This window comes from Equus caballus, chromosome 8 (assembly GCF_041296265.1).
Source record: "Equus caballus isolate H_3958 breed thoroughbred chromosome 8, TB-T2T, whole genome shotgun sequence".
Classification (NCBI taxonomy): Eukaryota; Metazoa; Chordata; class Mammalia; order Perissodactyla; family Equidae; genus Equus; species Equus caballus.
In genome coordinates, this window is record NC_091691.1 from 12,365,370 (window position 1) to 12,378,387 (window position 13,018).

General features: G+C 50.1%; 2 long non-coding RNA genes across 2 annotated transcripts; one reads left to right on the forward strand and one right to left on the reverse strand.

Annotated features, from left to right (window-relative positions):
- Nucleotides 1-4,716: 4,716 nt before the first annotated feature.
- On the forward strand, nt 4,717-7,414 carry LOC138915162 (uncharacterized). Its single transcript, XR_011420748.1, has 2 exons — nt 4,717-5,638; nt 6,687-7,414. It is a non-coding gene; the product is annotated as an uncharacterized lncRNA (long non-coding RNA).
- A 3,337-nt stretch (nt 7,415-10,751) lies between these two features.
- LOC111774620 (uncharacterized) lies at nt 10,752-12,425 on the reverse strand. Its single transcript, XR_002809679.2, has 3 exons — nt 12,349-12,425; nt 11,273-11,366; nt 10,752-11,140 (listed from the first exon to the last, which is right to left on the reverse strand). It is a non-coding gene; the product is annotated as an uncharacterized lncRNA (long non-coding RNA).
- Nucleotides 12,426-13,018: the final 593 nt, after the last annotated feature.

The window sequence follows — 13,018 nt, forward strand, 5'->3', positions numbered from 1 at the left end:
GAGTCAATATAAACATAGACTTCTCCCATTGGTTTGTTACCAACCAACTCACAGTTGTGTACGTTACACGTAATTGTATACATTGGACTGACTGTCTCCTCCTTCTTTGACCTGTTTCCTGTTGGGCGTTCAGGTGTTGTAATGTCGCTCACTACTTCCACTGACATCCCTGGAGGACAGTGTGCTAACAATAAAAGCAGTTGTTTTCCATTGCTATTTATCAAAGTTATCATACTCTCTTTAAGTCAGCATATTTGTGAGCATCATGAGTAGTTAATATCTATGGCAGTCAATTCTTCAGTTAGGTCAAAAACTCCAATTTGGAAATGAGAAATAACTTCTCTGTTGTTCTGGTTTTTTGAAAAAATACACCGTTTCCATTTCAGGTGTGTGTGCTGATGTGCAGCTTCCTGACCTCCTTTGTAAAAGTGACTGTTGGTCCAAGAGAATACAGAATGAATTCTAGACAGAATGACCGCAGGTCCCGGGCTAAACATTTAGTGTCCACGGGGTCCAAAATTTTGCCAAACATGTTTTTCTAAGATGTCCTGTTCTTCTGAGCCAACTCGTTTGCGACTCCAAAAGCCTCAAGCCATTTTCTCTGCCATCTTGCGGCCACTGCCATAAAATCTGTTTTGCCTCTTACGGCACCCACAGTGGGATTTGTTTTGTTTCGTGGCCCTAGAGACCCAGCCGTTTTCCCAGCTTGTTTGAGCTCATGAAGGACCTCCTGCTTCTGTAAGATCAGTGGAAATCAGTGGCTCTCTTCGTTATTTGGTCTATACAGTCATCATTTGGGTCATTTGGGGAAGGTGTTGTTTTTACAAGTCACTGAGTGCTGCTAAATGCAATTGATTTTCTCTCGCTACATGACACTACACCCCAACCATGGATTGTATTCCTGAAAACATCACTTTCTGAGTGGGATCTTGAAAGTTTTTGAGATTCATTGCCGAATCACACATTGTTCAGTCATTTTGAGTCCATCTCTCTGTTTTTTCTCTTGATACGGCTACTATGTAAACAAGATCTCTGAAATGAAACACAGGAAGGAGGCCCATGCCAATATTTGGGACACTCAACTATGACGGTTGGTCACCAGGACACTCTCTGGAGGACATTCTCTAGACTTTTCGTGGTGAATAATGTCATGGAAACAGAAGTCGAATAATAATGAAGTGTATTTGAAATCTGTAGAATGTTATAAATCAATGTTACCTCATTAAACATAAAAGAAGAAAATTAAAATTAAAGAAAAAGCCTAGTTAGACTTGCCTCTTCATTTCTCCAGCTGGCCAGGACACAGACAGTAACTACTGAGATCAGCAGTTTTCTCTGGTGACATTGGTAGTGTTGACTGGAGCCAACATGGAGCCTAATTGCTTGTATCCCGAGAGGCTGAAATCTGGCTGAGGTTCTAGGTCACTGGGCCAGGAAAGGTCATCTATCTGCTGGAAGAAACAGAAAGGGGAGAAGGACAACCAGCGAGGTCATCCCAAGGCAGCACTGGCCACTTCCTGCAATGACCCACTACCACTACGTTTTTCATGACTTCCTGGTTCCTAGACTGAGAGCTCTGTGAAGCTGGAATATTTTCTTCATCTCTGTATTCATGGCTCCCAGCACCAAGTCAAGCCCTGACGAGGCTCTCGTGACATTCGTTCACTGATCGAATCAAAGTGGTTGCAAATCATCATCTCGCTACATTCTTGTCCCAAATGTCCTGTCAGGAATGCTCTGCTCTCTCTCAGGATGTAGCAGATGCCCAGCCTTAGAGAGGAGCCTGCCCTACACTCTCTAGGCCCTATGACACTCACCTGGGGTCAGCTCTGCTGATGACGGGACTGTCCTCAGGGCTTCCACTCAATGGTTCACCCTGTCATTAGGAAGAGATGTCCTCGGCCTCCCCTCCCATCCTCTGGGCTGCCACGACACCCAAGTTTACGAGAGCTACCACATGGTATTGAAACTGTCTGCTTGCATTCTTCCTCTCCCTGCTCTGATTTCCTCAGGGAAATCTCACTCTTTTCTGAACTCCAAGTTCTTAACACTGCATAGGGGAAATTAAGCTCTCAACAAATATTTAAGACATATTGTGTGTGAAGCCTTTCTCAACATAAATACAGAAGAACATTATTAGGATCACTGATTCAGATGCAAGGGTTCCCTAGCCATGGCCCTCCTGGCTTTAGGGCACAACTGTTTAACGTAAGAACGGACATCTCCAGCCTTTCCTCAAACATCATTTACCCCTCTAAGCCCACACTTACTGCGAGGGCATCCAGTGTGAGGGCAGCCCCAAGGTGGAGGCTGCGGGGTCTAGGGCAGAGCCTCATGGTCGCTTCCTCCTCTTCTTGGAATTGGTGCTTCCCAGAAGGAGAAACCAACCCCGATCCATCCTTGGATCTCCTTGGCAGGTGCACAGGTTCTCCGTGGAGTAATTGCTCTCCCAGTCCTCCCTGTTCAGCCCAGGCCTGCTCATGCGGAGCTGGGTGATGCTGTACGCATTCCTCAGTTTCCCTTAACTTTTCTGAACTCAACTTGGCCTGATTCTCACCTCCTTTGGCAACCACCTGCTCCACCAGTACCTGACCATTCTTTGGGTTGTTCTCAGCCTCCAAACCTGCTGATTTTCTTTCTTCCATCTGCTCTCTCAGTTCTGTGTTTTCAGCCCGCGAGCTCAGCTCAGGCTCCTACAGGAGACAAACAGAGAAGGGACCAAGGTCGGCTCTTGGCTGCAGTTCCCAGGGCACATTTAACACGCAACTCATTCCTCCATGCACTTAGAGAAAACCGAGCAGGAAAGGATTTTGAGAATTTGAATAACAACCTTATCTTACTGATGAGCAAACTGAGGCCCAGAGAGAAGAGCAGATTTTCCCAGGATCCTTCACCACTTGACGGCGGCAGAGGCACCACACGAGCATCGGCCACAAGATTCCATGTGCAAAAGCACCTACCACACCCTCCAGGAACCCACATCTGAATCTGAAGGGACACTGGATCAAACATCAGTATTTCCACCGTTAGAACAAAAATATCTGAAGGACCTTGTCGGGGACAATTCTTTTATCACAGTTCTATAGTCTTCTCATGTATACTCAGCAGTTTTCAAGCCGAGTTGGCACAATGAGACCAGCACACACAAGTATTAAGTACAATTTATCACAGCGACCATTGAATTGTACTTAGGGGGGCCAGCCCTGTGGTCGAGCGGTTAAGTTTGCCGGCTTTGCTTTGGTGGCCCAGGGTTTCACTGGTTCGGAACCTGAGTGTGGACATGGCACCGCTCATCAGGCCATGCTGAGGCAGTGTCCCGCATGCCACAACTAGAAGGACCCACGACTAAAATATACAACTATGTACTGGGAAGATTTGGGGAGAAAAAGCAAGGAGGAAAAAAAAGATTGGCAACAGTTGTTAGCTCAGGCACCGATCTTTAAAAAGAAAATGTATTTATGGGATCACCTGCGAAACGTCTAGCTCCTGTGTCAGAAGATCATCTTCCTGAGAGCAGGCGCGCTCTCTGCCTTGTCCACCCCATCTCCCCAGGGCCTTCACAAGAGCCCGCCAGATAAACCTCTCAGGAGATACTTGCCAAGTGGATAAACAAGAGTTCCCAGGAATAACTAACTTTCGCTGATGTCTTCTGGTCCCAACCACATCTGCAGGCAAACCCTATCCCAGGTCTGTGTTGAAGCAATAGAAGCACGGCCTTGGGGAAGGCAGTCAGAGGGTGAAAGACCAGCTCCACCACGGACCCAGAATGCTTGTGTGGAGGATTGCATTACCCTCTTTGAGAGTATTTATCTCATGTATAATGGAGGAGAATGTAGAATGTGAAAGAGAGAAGGCAGCATTGACCACCAGAGTGGTGGTGGATGATTAAATGAGATATCATGCAGTAGACAGGGCTCCAATCCGTGGCCACCAGCTTCATAGCTAAAGACATCCACATCGGAGACAGTGTGGCGCTTGTTGAAAACGTCTGTGGTTAAGGCCCAAAAAACTGCATTTCCGAAAAAAATTCCAAGGACAATCTCATGCAAGGAAAGAGCCCCACCATTAAACAAACAATCTAGGATGGAAACCTCCAAAAGCTCTAGGGGCAGCAAGAATGACTCAGCTGGAGCACGGTAAGTCTCTTGTCCAAGGTGTCCTTTGTGTGGGAAGTGTCCCCCTTTCCAGGAAGGGTTCTCACCTGTCGTGGGACACAAAGAGGACCCTGCTTCCGCAGTCGGGGCTTCTAGAGTGCCTCCGCTGTCCTTTAGGTTCTCTCTGCTCTAATCACTGGGGATCTCAACCCTCATCTGGGTCATTTCTGTCTGAAGACCTCTGTGATTTTCTTCTCCTCTTGGAGAAAGAGAGGGCGGAGGTCAGTTCTGGGGCTCCACAGTTCTAGGCTTTCTCCTGAGCCGCCCAGGGGAGCGGAAAGAGATCACGACGGAGAGAAATCAGGTCAATAAAGAGGATCCCAGAGGAGCATGAGATCGCAAGGGCAGGCCCTCATGGGAGACAGTCACAACCCCGACAGGGTCAATATCAGACCTATTCAGAGGGAGAGGACACACCGATCGATTCTGTGGGCAGAGGATCCAGTCCTGTCCTTCCAGACTTCGGATCTACAGAACTGAGAGATAACAAATGTGTGTTGTTTTATACCACTGTTTTTGTAATCTGTTAACAGGCAGCAATAGAAAACTAATTCAGATGCTTGTCTCTATTCTGCTGATTTTTTAATTTTCAAAACATGTATGCTAATGCCCATAAACTAAAAAAGACCAAAGAACCACAGTAAAAACCTTGTGCTGTGTAAATCTTGTGTTCCCCTTCCTATGACTGTTCCCAAACCCTTGTATCAGGAAGGACACTATGAAGGGCATTTCAGGCGCTGGAGGAATGTCTCTTTAATGGGACCAACCAAATCTCTAAAAGAGTGAAGAGGCCACGATACTTAACTCCCCATAACATTCTCTACGAATCCATCATCTACCTCTGTTTTCTAAGTCAAATTATGTTTTAGCTCCTTGTTCTTCTGAGCTCACCAGACAAGGTTTTATAGCAAGTACCAGTTCCCGGCACAGGCGAACCAATTCAAGGAGAGCAATAGAACAGCCGCTCTATTAAGTTCCCCAAACACATTGTTTACATTGAATGCAATCTCTCCTCCTATTCGGACTAGAAATAAAGAACAGTTCTATTTTTGGAACTCCATTTCTAACGAAAATTTCAACTTACAGGTCTCTATTTTCCAGGTGTTCTTCTGCTCGATTCCAGTCATGGACACCTCACTCCTTAGGGTTAGCGAGTTCCCAATGCCCTGCAGCCTGGACTCTCTCAGTGGAACTCAGGGGAACGCAACCTCAAACCTCATCTATGAACCAGGCCCTCACCCTCAAAATCCAGGACAGTGTGCAAACCCAACAGGCAACAGCATCCACCCAGGAGGAGGGATATGTTTGCACGTCTCTTGGCCCAGATTATCTGAGAGAACAGAGCAGTCATTAACATAGAAGAGAACAGAGAAAAATCATATGGATTTCAGCTTTGCCAGGATGTCAGTGAAGTCAGACGAATGAGCATAAACTCATTGGAGGAACTCTCTCAAGAAGGGTTTAATCGTTGACAAAAATAGACGGTAGGGACAGATGCTACCCAGTGTTGGCAAGAGGGTGGAGAAAAGAATATTCTCTTAAATGAGTGGGAATATGAAGTGGTAAAGCTTCTTTGCAAGGCAGTAGGGCAGGATTTAGCAAAACTATACATGTGCAAATATATTTCTAAACCCAGCACTTCACTTTACAGAGACAGATGCTAGAGTAATACTTACACAAGCAATGATAGATATAGATATAGACATAGACACAGATATACAGATGTCCCATGCAGCATTGTTTGTAAAACACTGGAACGAAGTCCATGGCCATCAATTGGAGAACACTTATTTATAGTGGTCCATCCATACCCTGAAAGGGTCTGAAGCTGTTTGAAAAAACAAGGCAGCTAATAACAATGCAGATGGGGATGGACTGGGAAGAGCTAAGATGTACTGAGTATTTACTCTGTGCCAGGCACTGGGCTCAATGCTTTCCCTGCACATCTCATTTAAACCTGGGACAACGCAGCGGGGAAGAACTCCTATTTCACCCATTTTTAAGTGAGAAATTGAGCCACAGAAAATTCAAGAAACTTAGCCAACATCACACTGTTACCCAGTCAGGTTTGCACCTAAAGCTTGTGAGACCAGGGTGCTCTCTTTCCTGGTTCTTTATTTGAGGGATTTCCAGAGAGAAAGAAAAATACCAGCCTCTGATGCCCTGAACTGATCTGACACTCACAGCCTGACCGTTTTGTTCTCATGCTGGAAATAAACCACCTCACATCCAGAATATCAACCTCAGACAAGATTACTCTCAGACTTGCATAAAATGAGACAAATCAAGGCTACCTCATAATTTTGTCCAGGCACAGGCAAAGACAAGGTCACTATGCAACCTACAAAATCCCAAGCATCCTCCTCTTTTTCTAAGGAAATGGCTGTTACTTCGTTAGTCCAGTCATAGAATTGCCCCTGCTGACAACAGTATTCAGTATGGAACAAACCCTGCCTCCTTCCATCCTTCCCCACATCACCCAGCCAAAGCCCAAATCCTCTAATACGTTCCTTCTAACGCCCTCTTTCTTAGATCGTGGGGTGTGTTCTTTCTGGCTGCAAGGAATGAAAGACCGAACTTGCTGACGAAGAAGTGTGTTCCTGGCGATTTGGCTTAAGGGAATTGACACCAGCTTTCCAGGAGGAGCAGCTGTAAACACCCAGCCTCAGGAAGGAAGCTTATGTTCTCTGTGAGATATCTAGGCTCTGAAACTCCACAACTTGTTTTCACCCTTAAAGAAAAAACAGATTCTTTCCACCTAATCCTTTTAGTAACCAACGTGAACCTTAGGAATTTAGGCAGGATTTTTCCACGTCTGATTTAAAGTCGAGAGATTGAGGACAAGGTGAAGAGAGAATCTAGTTAAGAGAGAACGTGCAGGACAACTATAGCTTAAAAGGACCTGGGATCAGTGAAAACCCGGTGTCCCTCGCGGGGCCTGACCACCCTCCCTTCATCTGACAGATGAACCAGCCCACCTATTACCCAACGAAAGGCGGGCGCTGGTCCTCTCTGCCAGGTCTCTCTAGCCCCAGGCTGCCGCAGCCTGGGCTCTTCTCCCTTGTCTAACCGCGCCAGCGCCAGAAGACCTGGAGTCCAAGAATTGTGTGGAGATATCTACACTACCATCGTGTGATATCCTAAGAATCAGAAATTTCTGTTGGTGACAAAGTGACAGGACTGTCATATGCCCACATTCAGACGGAAAAGCTACATTTCTTGAAGAAATTAGTCAAGTAAAGACGTCATTCTCCCACCCACCTTAGATGTACGACGTTTTGCAGTGCATGTCGCTGGATCGCGTGGCAAGGGCTGTTCTAGGCGGTTTTGGTGACCGGCGGCCTCCATCAAAGGCATGGAGCACTTGGCCGGCTCTGTGGGGTCTCCTCCCGCAAAGGGGCAGGGCCCCTCCCCCTTCCTTTTCCTAGGAAACTGCGGGACACTGTTCCCAACTCCCCTCCCCTGGTGAGTGTGAGAGCGTCATGACTGCTCGTTTCTTCCCCGGAAATCCTGTTCCTCATAGCTGTCCTTACCAGACACACCTTCTGAGTTCATCTTTCTTCTCCTTTTATTCCCTCAAAATCTTGCTCCCATTTCTAAATCACATCCTTGGCCTGAGCCTCAAAATCTTTTGCTGTTGCTCTTGTTCCTTCCATGGTAGTTTTAGTCCTCAAGCGCTCTTGTTCTAAGGTGGTCGCCCGATGAAGCGCCATCCCCAGGCATGAGGCCTAGCACCCCGCGGCCTAAACCGGGAGGGTGATGACGTCACTTCCTGCTCAGTTTGCTGTCCTGCCATTGGCCGGCAGGGTGGAGTGGGAGGGGAAAAGTGCGGGCAGGAGGCGGTGCGTGGGTCAGAAGGAAGTAGCAGTGAATGACACCAGGCCAGTGGGCGGGTCTTATGCAGATGAGACAGGTCCAGGGGCTGCTGTTCAGACTCCCGTTGGTCACAGACTCTGTGACTTCCTGAGTCACAGGGATGGAGTCCAGGATGGTTGCCTGAATTTGAGAGCAACTTCTTTGCAGAGGACCCCAGGGACTGGAGGAGGGGGTCCTAGAGACTGGGAGTGGACTGTGTAAGGCTATAAGGCTATGCCAGGGCGGCAGGGAACGATGTTTCATGCGCTGTGCCACAGATAGCCCCCAAATGGAGGTGCTTCCTCAGGGTAAGGTTGCTGAATCGTACTTCATCGTTTGTCATCCCCATCATTTTTCCAACTTTGAAGGTCTGACTGTGTCATATGTGACCCCGAGTCCTGGTGCATGGGCTGTGTCCTGTTTGGGATTTCCTGAGAGCTGTCTTAATCCCGAGCTGTTCTCCTAATCTTTCTTTCCTTCCAAATTGGCCACTCTAGCTCTTCTGCTGATCTAGTGCTGTGGGCACTGAGTTCTCTCCTGCTCCCTTCATGAGGCCTGCCACAGACTCAGGGGAGGAACAACACTGGCCAGGTCCAGGGTCTTTACTGTCCGTTGCTTGGCTCCCGTTGCTGCTGGCGAATGCCTTTTGTTTTGTCGTTGCTCTGTGAGTGAGTGTGTGTGTGTTTTGCCACGTGTTTACATTGGGTGTGAGCTTTTGGGGACACATGAGAAAGCTGATGCTGGGAACCTCAGGCCACCTTCTGTGGGTTCTGCTGCTTCTCTGGCTGTCTGTTCTCTCCAGGTTGTTGACCTCTGTTGGAGGCCACTGTCCCCACACCTCTGCCTTTGGGCATTTCCTGTCTACAGGCCTCTGACATCCTTGGAATGCTCTGGCCACCCAGCCCTTGAGGAGCTCTTGCCTATGAACCCACAAAATGCCTGGGGTAACTGGGAATCCTCCTCTCTGCCATGGTTATCAAACACACTTCCTTCTTAGAAGGTCCCAAGAATTAGGACAATTCTGAGTCCCCCCCCCCCCATCCCCCAATAAAGCTTGGCATCTCAGTCCATGGCTCTAGAATGCAATGGATTCCAAGCTCCTCAGAGATACCCGCTGTTGGTCCAGGGACAATAGATCAGAGCTATGGTTGCCAGCACCATGTTTGTCACACAGGGTCTCCTCCAGTCCTGCTGCCACCACTTGTCTGGTTGGGACCAGGGCCCACCTCCTGGGCTTCCCCTGTGGGTCACGTGGATGGAATAGTGTCCCACACCTCCTAGTGCTGTGCAGATGGAGATACCCCAACTCACTTAGCACAGTTTGTGCTTCCTGGTATGATCTGCATTGACAGAATGATATATTTTCTTCAACTGGATAACGCAATATGCAGAAGGCTGCAGAAAACATAAACGTACACCTTAATGAATGGCTGTAAATTAAAATAACGCCCACCTAGATCAATACCTACAATTTATGAGACTTCCAGAAGCTTCACACGTGCCCCTTCCTAATGACATTTTATTCCCTGCCCTTAGCAGTAACCACAGTCTTATGTTCATGGTGTTCCATTCCTCGTTTACTTCATAGTTTCATTTGTTATGCACTCCGCACAGGTCTGGGTTTAACCTGTAATCATACAGTATATATTCTCTTCTACACTAAAAATTATGGATTCAGGACTCATCAGTGATTCCTCCGTTGCCAGGGCTAACGAACTATAATACCCCGATTTAGTTCTCCATTCTATTGACGATGGACATTTGGGTTGTTTCCAGTTTGTGGCTCTTTCACACAATGAGGCTATGGTTCTTATTGTGCAGGTGTCCTGAACTCAGTGGATCACACAAGGAGTGGAATTCTGGGGTCCTGTATTACGCCTGTCCAAGACTTTCTGAGGTTAAAAAACAAATTATAACGCAAAGCTGCAGATTGTAAAATTCATATGAACAGAACAAACTGAATCCATGTGATCACTGGACATATACATGCAAGCTTAGATGTTCGAGTACTAATCAGTGTGTTTTCTATGTTCATCCTCCCCGCTCCATTCAAGTTTGACATCTCCACGTATCCAACTAGAATGACCTGGGAGGGCTAGAACCTATTCAGCAGGGGGACCCCATGGCTCCATGAGGAGACCTGGCCTGCACATACTTTTCTCTTGGGAGCTTTTTATACTTTGGACTCTCCAGACCCTCTCACAAGACCAGGGTTTGGCAAGTGAAGGCCTGGGGTGGGGGTGGGGCGGAGAGTTGGGAGGCTACAGTCCTGTTGTGGGTGAAGGATCTGGGCCCAGGCTTGGGGATAGCCAGTGGGAAAAGAAAGGATCTCCAGAACCAGGGCATTGGAGGAGGAATGAGAGGCTGTTCCTGTGGAAAGAAAGGAGGCTGGAGGATGAGAGACCAGAATTTGTGTTTGCAGACTCGGATAAAGGGGAATTCCAGAGAGAGGGGCTGCCATTCTGGGGCCAGGGACTAGAGCCACCTTGGTATTCAGCTCCCCGTCCTCCACCTCTTCCTCCTTCTCCTCCTCATCTGCCCCTCCTCCCATATCCTGCCTCTCCATTCCCCTCCCCTTCCTCCTCCATCTCATGATGGCACACAGCGGGCCATAGGGAGCCACACAGTAGGCATAGGAAGATGTTTTAAGTTACTTTAAAATCAGAAGAAAAAGAATTCTCTTCTGGTCAAAGAAAATACTTTAACACATAATAATAATAATTCATTTCCATTATGCCAACACAGTGGTAAAAAATACTTTTTAATATTTTATGGGTGAGAGCGCCCAGGAAGGCAAAAGTACATAGGCCCCACGAAAGTCATCATGTGAACTGTGTGCTTTGTGTGCATTTGCAGGGTATTGTACCTGAAAGCAAAGACCTATACAGCCAACCAAACAAGGGCGAAGGGCTCAGCAGTTGTAGTGCAAGGCCTCTGTCCCTGGTGCTCTTTGGCAGAATCTCCGCCCCCCTCCAGGGAAGGGGTCCTACTTGGAGGGCCCAGAAGAGATTCCTCCATCTGAGCCTTTAGTTCTTTCAGTCCCGCTTTGGCGTCTCCTCTCCTCTTGGTGCTGGATGTTCTCAGCGCTCAGGGGGAGAATATTTTCTTGAAGACCACGGTTACTGCCTCTACTATGGGGAGACACGAGGAAGAGATGCATTAGGCACTTATCAATGACCCAGTTTTCTCCACATCCATGGGGTTGATCTGGAGTGAGAGAATGATTTAAAGAGATCAGATCACTCAAGAGGTTCCATCCAAACCTGGCAGCACAGAGGCAGCTCCTAAGTGAAGAGTCAGCCCTGCTGTGTGGCATGTGGATAACTGCTTCCTTGGCCACATGGGCCCTGGAGACGACTGTGGCGGGAGACAAGGAGAGAGACAGCCATGAGGAAGCAGTGGGGGGGGGGGGTCACCAAGTGTATGAGAAGAAAAACAAACAAACAATGAGTCAGTCTATTGAAAAGAAAGATGTGTTTTAATTATGCAGGACGGCAGGAGGCTGTGATTCCTATCTTCTGGGTGGAATAAAGTCCCCTGAGATAACACCTCGTAAGTCAGGAAGCTTCATGACACCCCATATCACCTTAGAGATGGTACAATTAGCTGAAGGGCCTGATCCAAGACCACAAAGTTCATCAGAAAGAGAGCACCCGGCAGAGGGCCAGACCTCCAAAGAGGAGAGAATCGGGTTGCCTTGTGACAGCCGGGCCTGGGTCACCAACCTGGAAGTCTCCTGACCAGCAGGGCGCTGGAGGCACCTGGGGTTCCTGGGAGGGGATGGGGTTGGGGGAGAGGGCAGGTGGATGTGGGGGGCTGAGCCCTTTAGCCAGGAGAAGGGGAGCTGAGCCACAGTGCTCTGCGGTCTGAGAAAACCGTGAGGAGGAGATGAGAGCCCCAGGGCACGCTGGCTGGTCTCTGGGGACTTGGGCACCAGCCCCCTTCTGGCGTCCTCTCTGGGATCTGTGGATCCCTGAGCTCTGGAAAGGCGCCCATCCTCCCGAGCTGGGGGCCCGCAGAGTTAGCCCAGGCTGCTCTTGGCACGGGTGGGGGTGCAGGGTCAGAGCCGAGTGCAGGAGTGGGGTGCCGAATGCTGGGCCGACCCCCGCAGACCTCGCGGTGAGCGACGCCACCCCTGCCTCCCTCTCCCAGGAGCGGACCATGAAGAGTCTGGGGGCAGAAGGGAGGGGAGACGAGGAGGGAACGGCCGGGGGCTGCAGGGCACGCTGGGGTCGGCACCGACCGCTGGAGGGAGGACGAGTGGCTGCTTCTGGGGGGACAACAAGCGGCCGTGGAAAGCGGTGCCCGAGGCGGCGGGGGTTCGGTGGGTCGCACTCACCGACGACGCGCAGCACGTTCCGGGAGCGCCAGGTGCGCGGGACAGAGCGCCGGCCCAGCTGCGGAGCCCGCCCCGCCCCGCCCCGCCCCGAGGACGCGTGCGCGCAGGCCCCGCCCCTCCGCCCGGCCCCGGCCCTCGCTCCCCCTCCTCTGTGGTTCCTGCCGAGCCGGCTGCGGCGGCGACAAGCGGAGACCTCCGAGCTGCGGAGTCAGGTGAGTCCGCGGCGGGCCCGGGGCCGGGGTGGGCGAGCTGCCGGGGACGGGCCGGGGGCGGCGGACGCGAGGGGCGATGCGGGGTCCGAGGGTGCGGGCGTCTCCATCGGGGACCCCCATTCGCCACCCACGGCGTCCCCACCGGGGTCCCCGCCGCCCTCGGCCTTGCCGGGGCCGGCAGGCCTCGGACCGTTAGCTGGCGTGGAGCCGCCACCCTTAGACCCCAGAGTTCCAGGCAAGCGGCTTCGGGGGTGGGGTCGTTTCTGCCCAGAGAGGCTCGCGGGGCCCGTGATGAGGGGTGGTCTGGGGCCGGCTCTGCAGCAGGGGGCGCCAGGATCCTAGAGGATGCTGCCACCCTGAATCAATCGAGGAGGCTCTAAAGTTCTCCAGAACCAGCTAGAAGCCCTGCGATATTTTCAGGGATGCGAATGCCACAGGTCTGGGTTGGGTAAGATGCA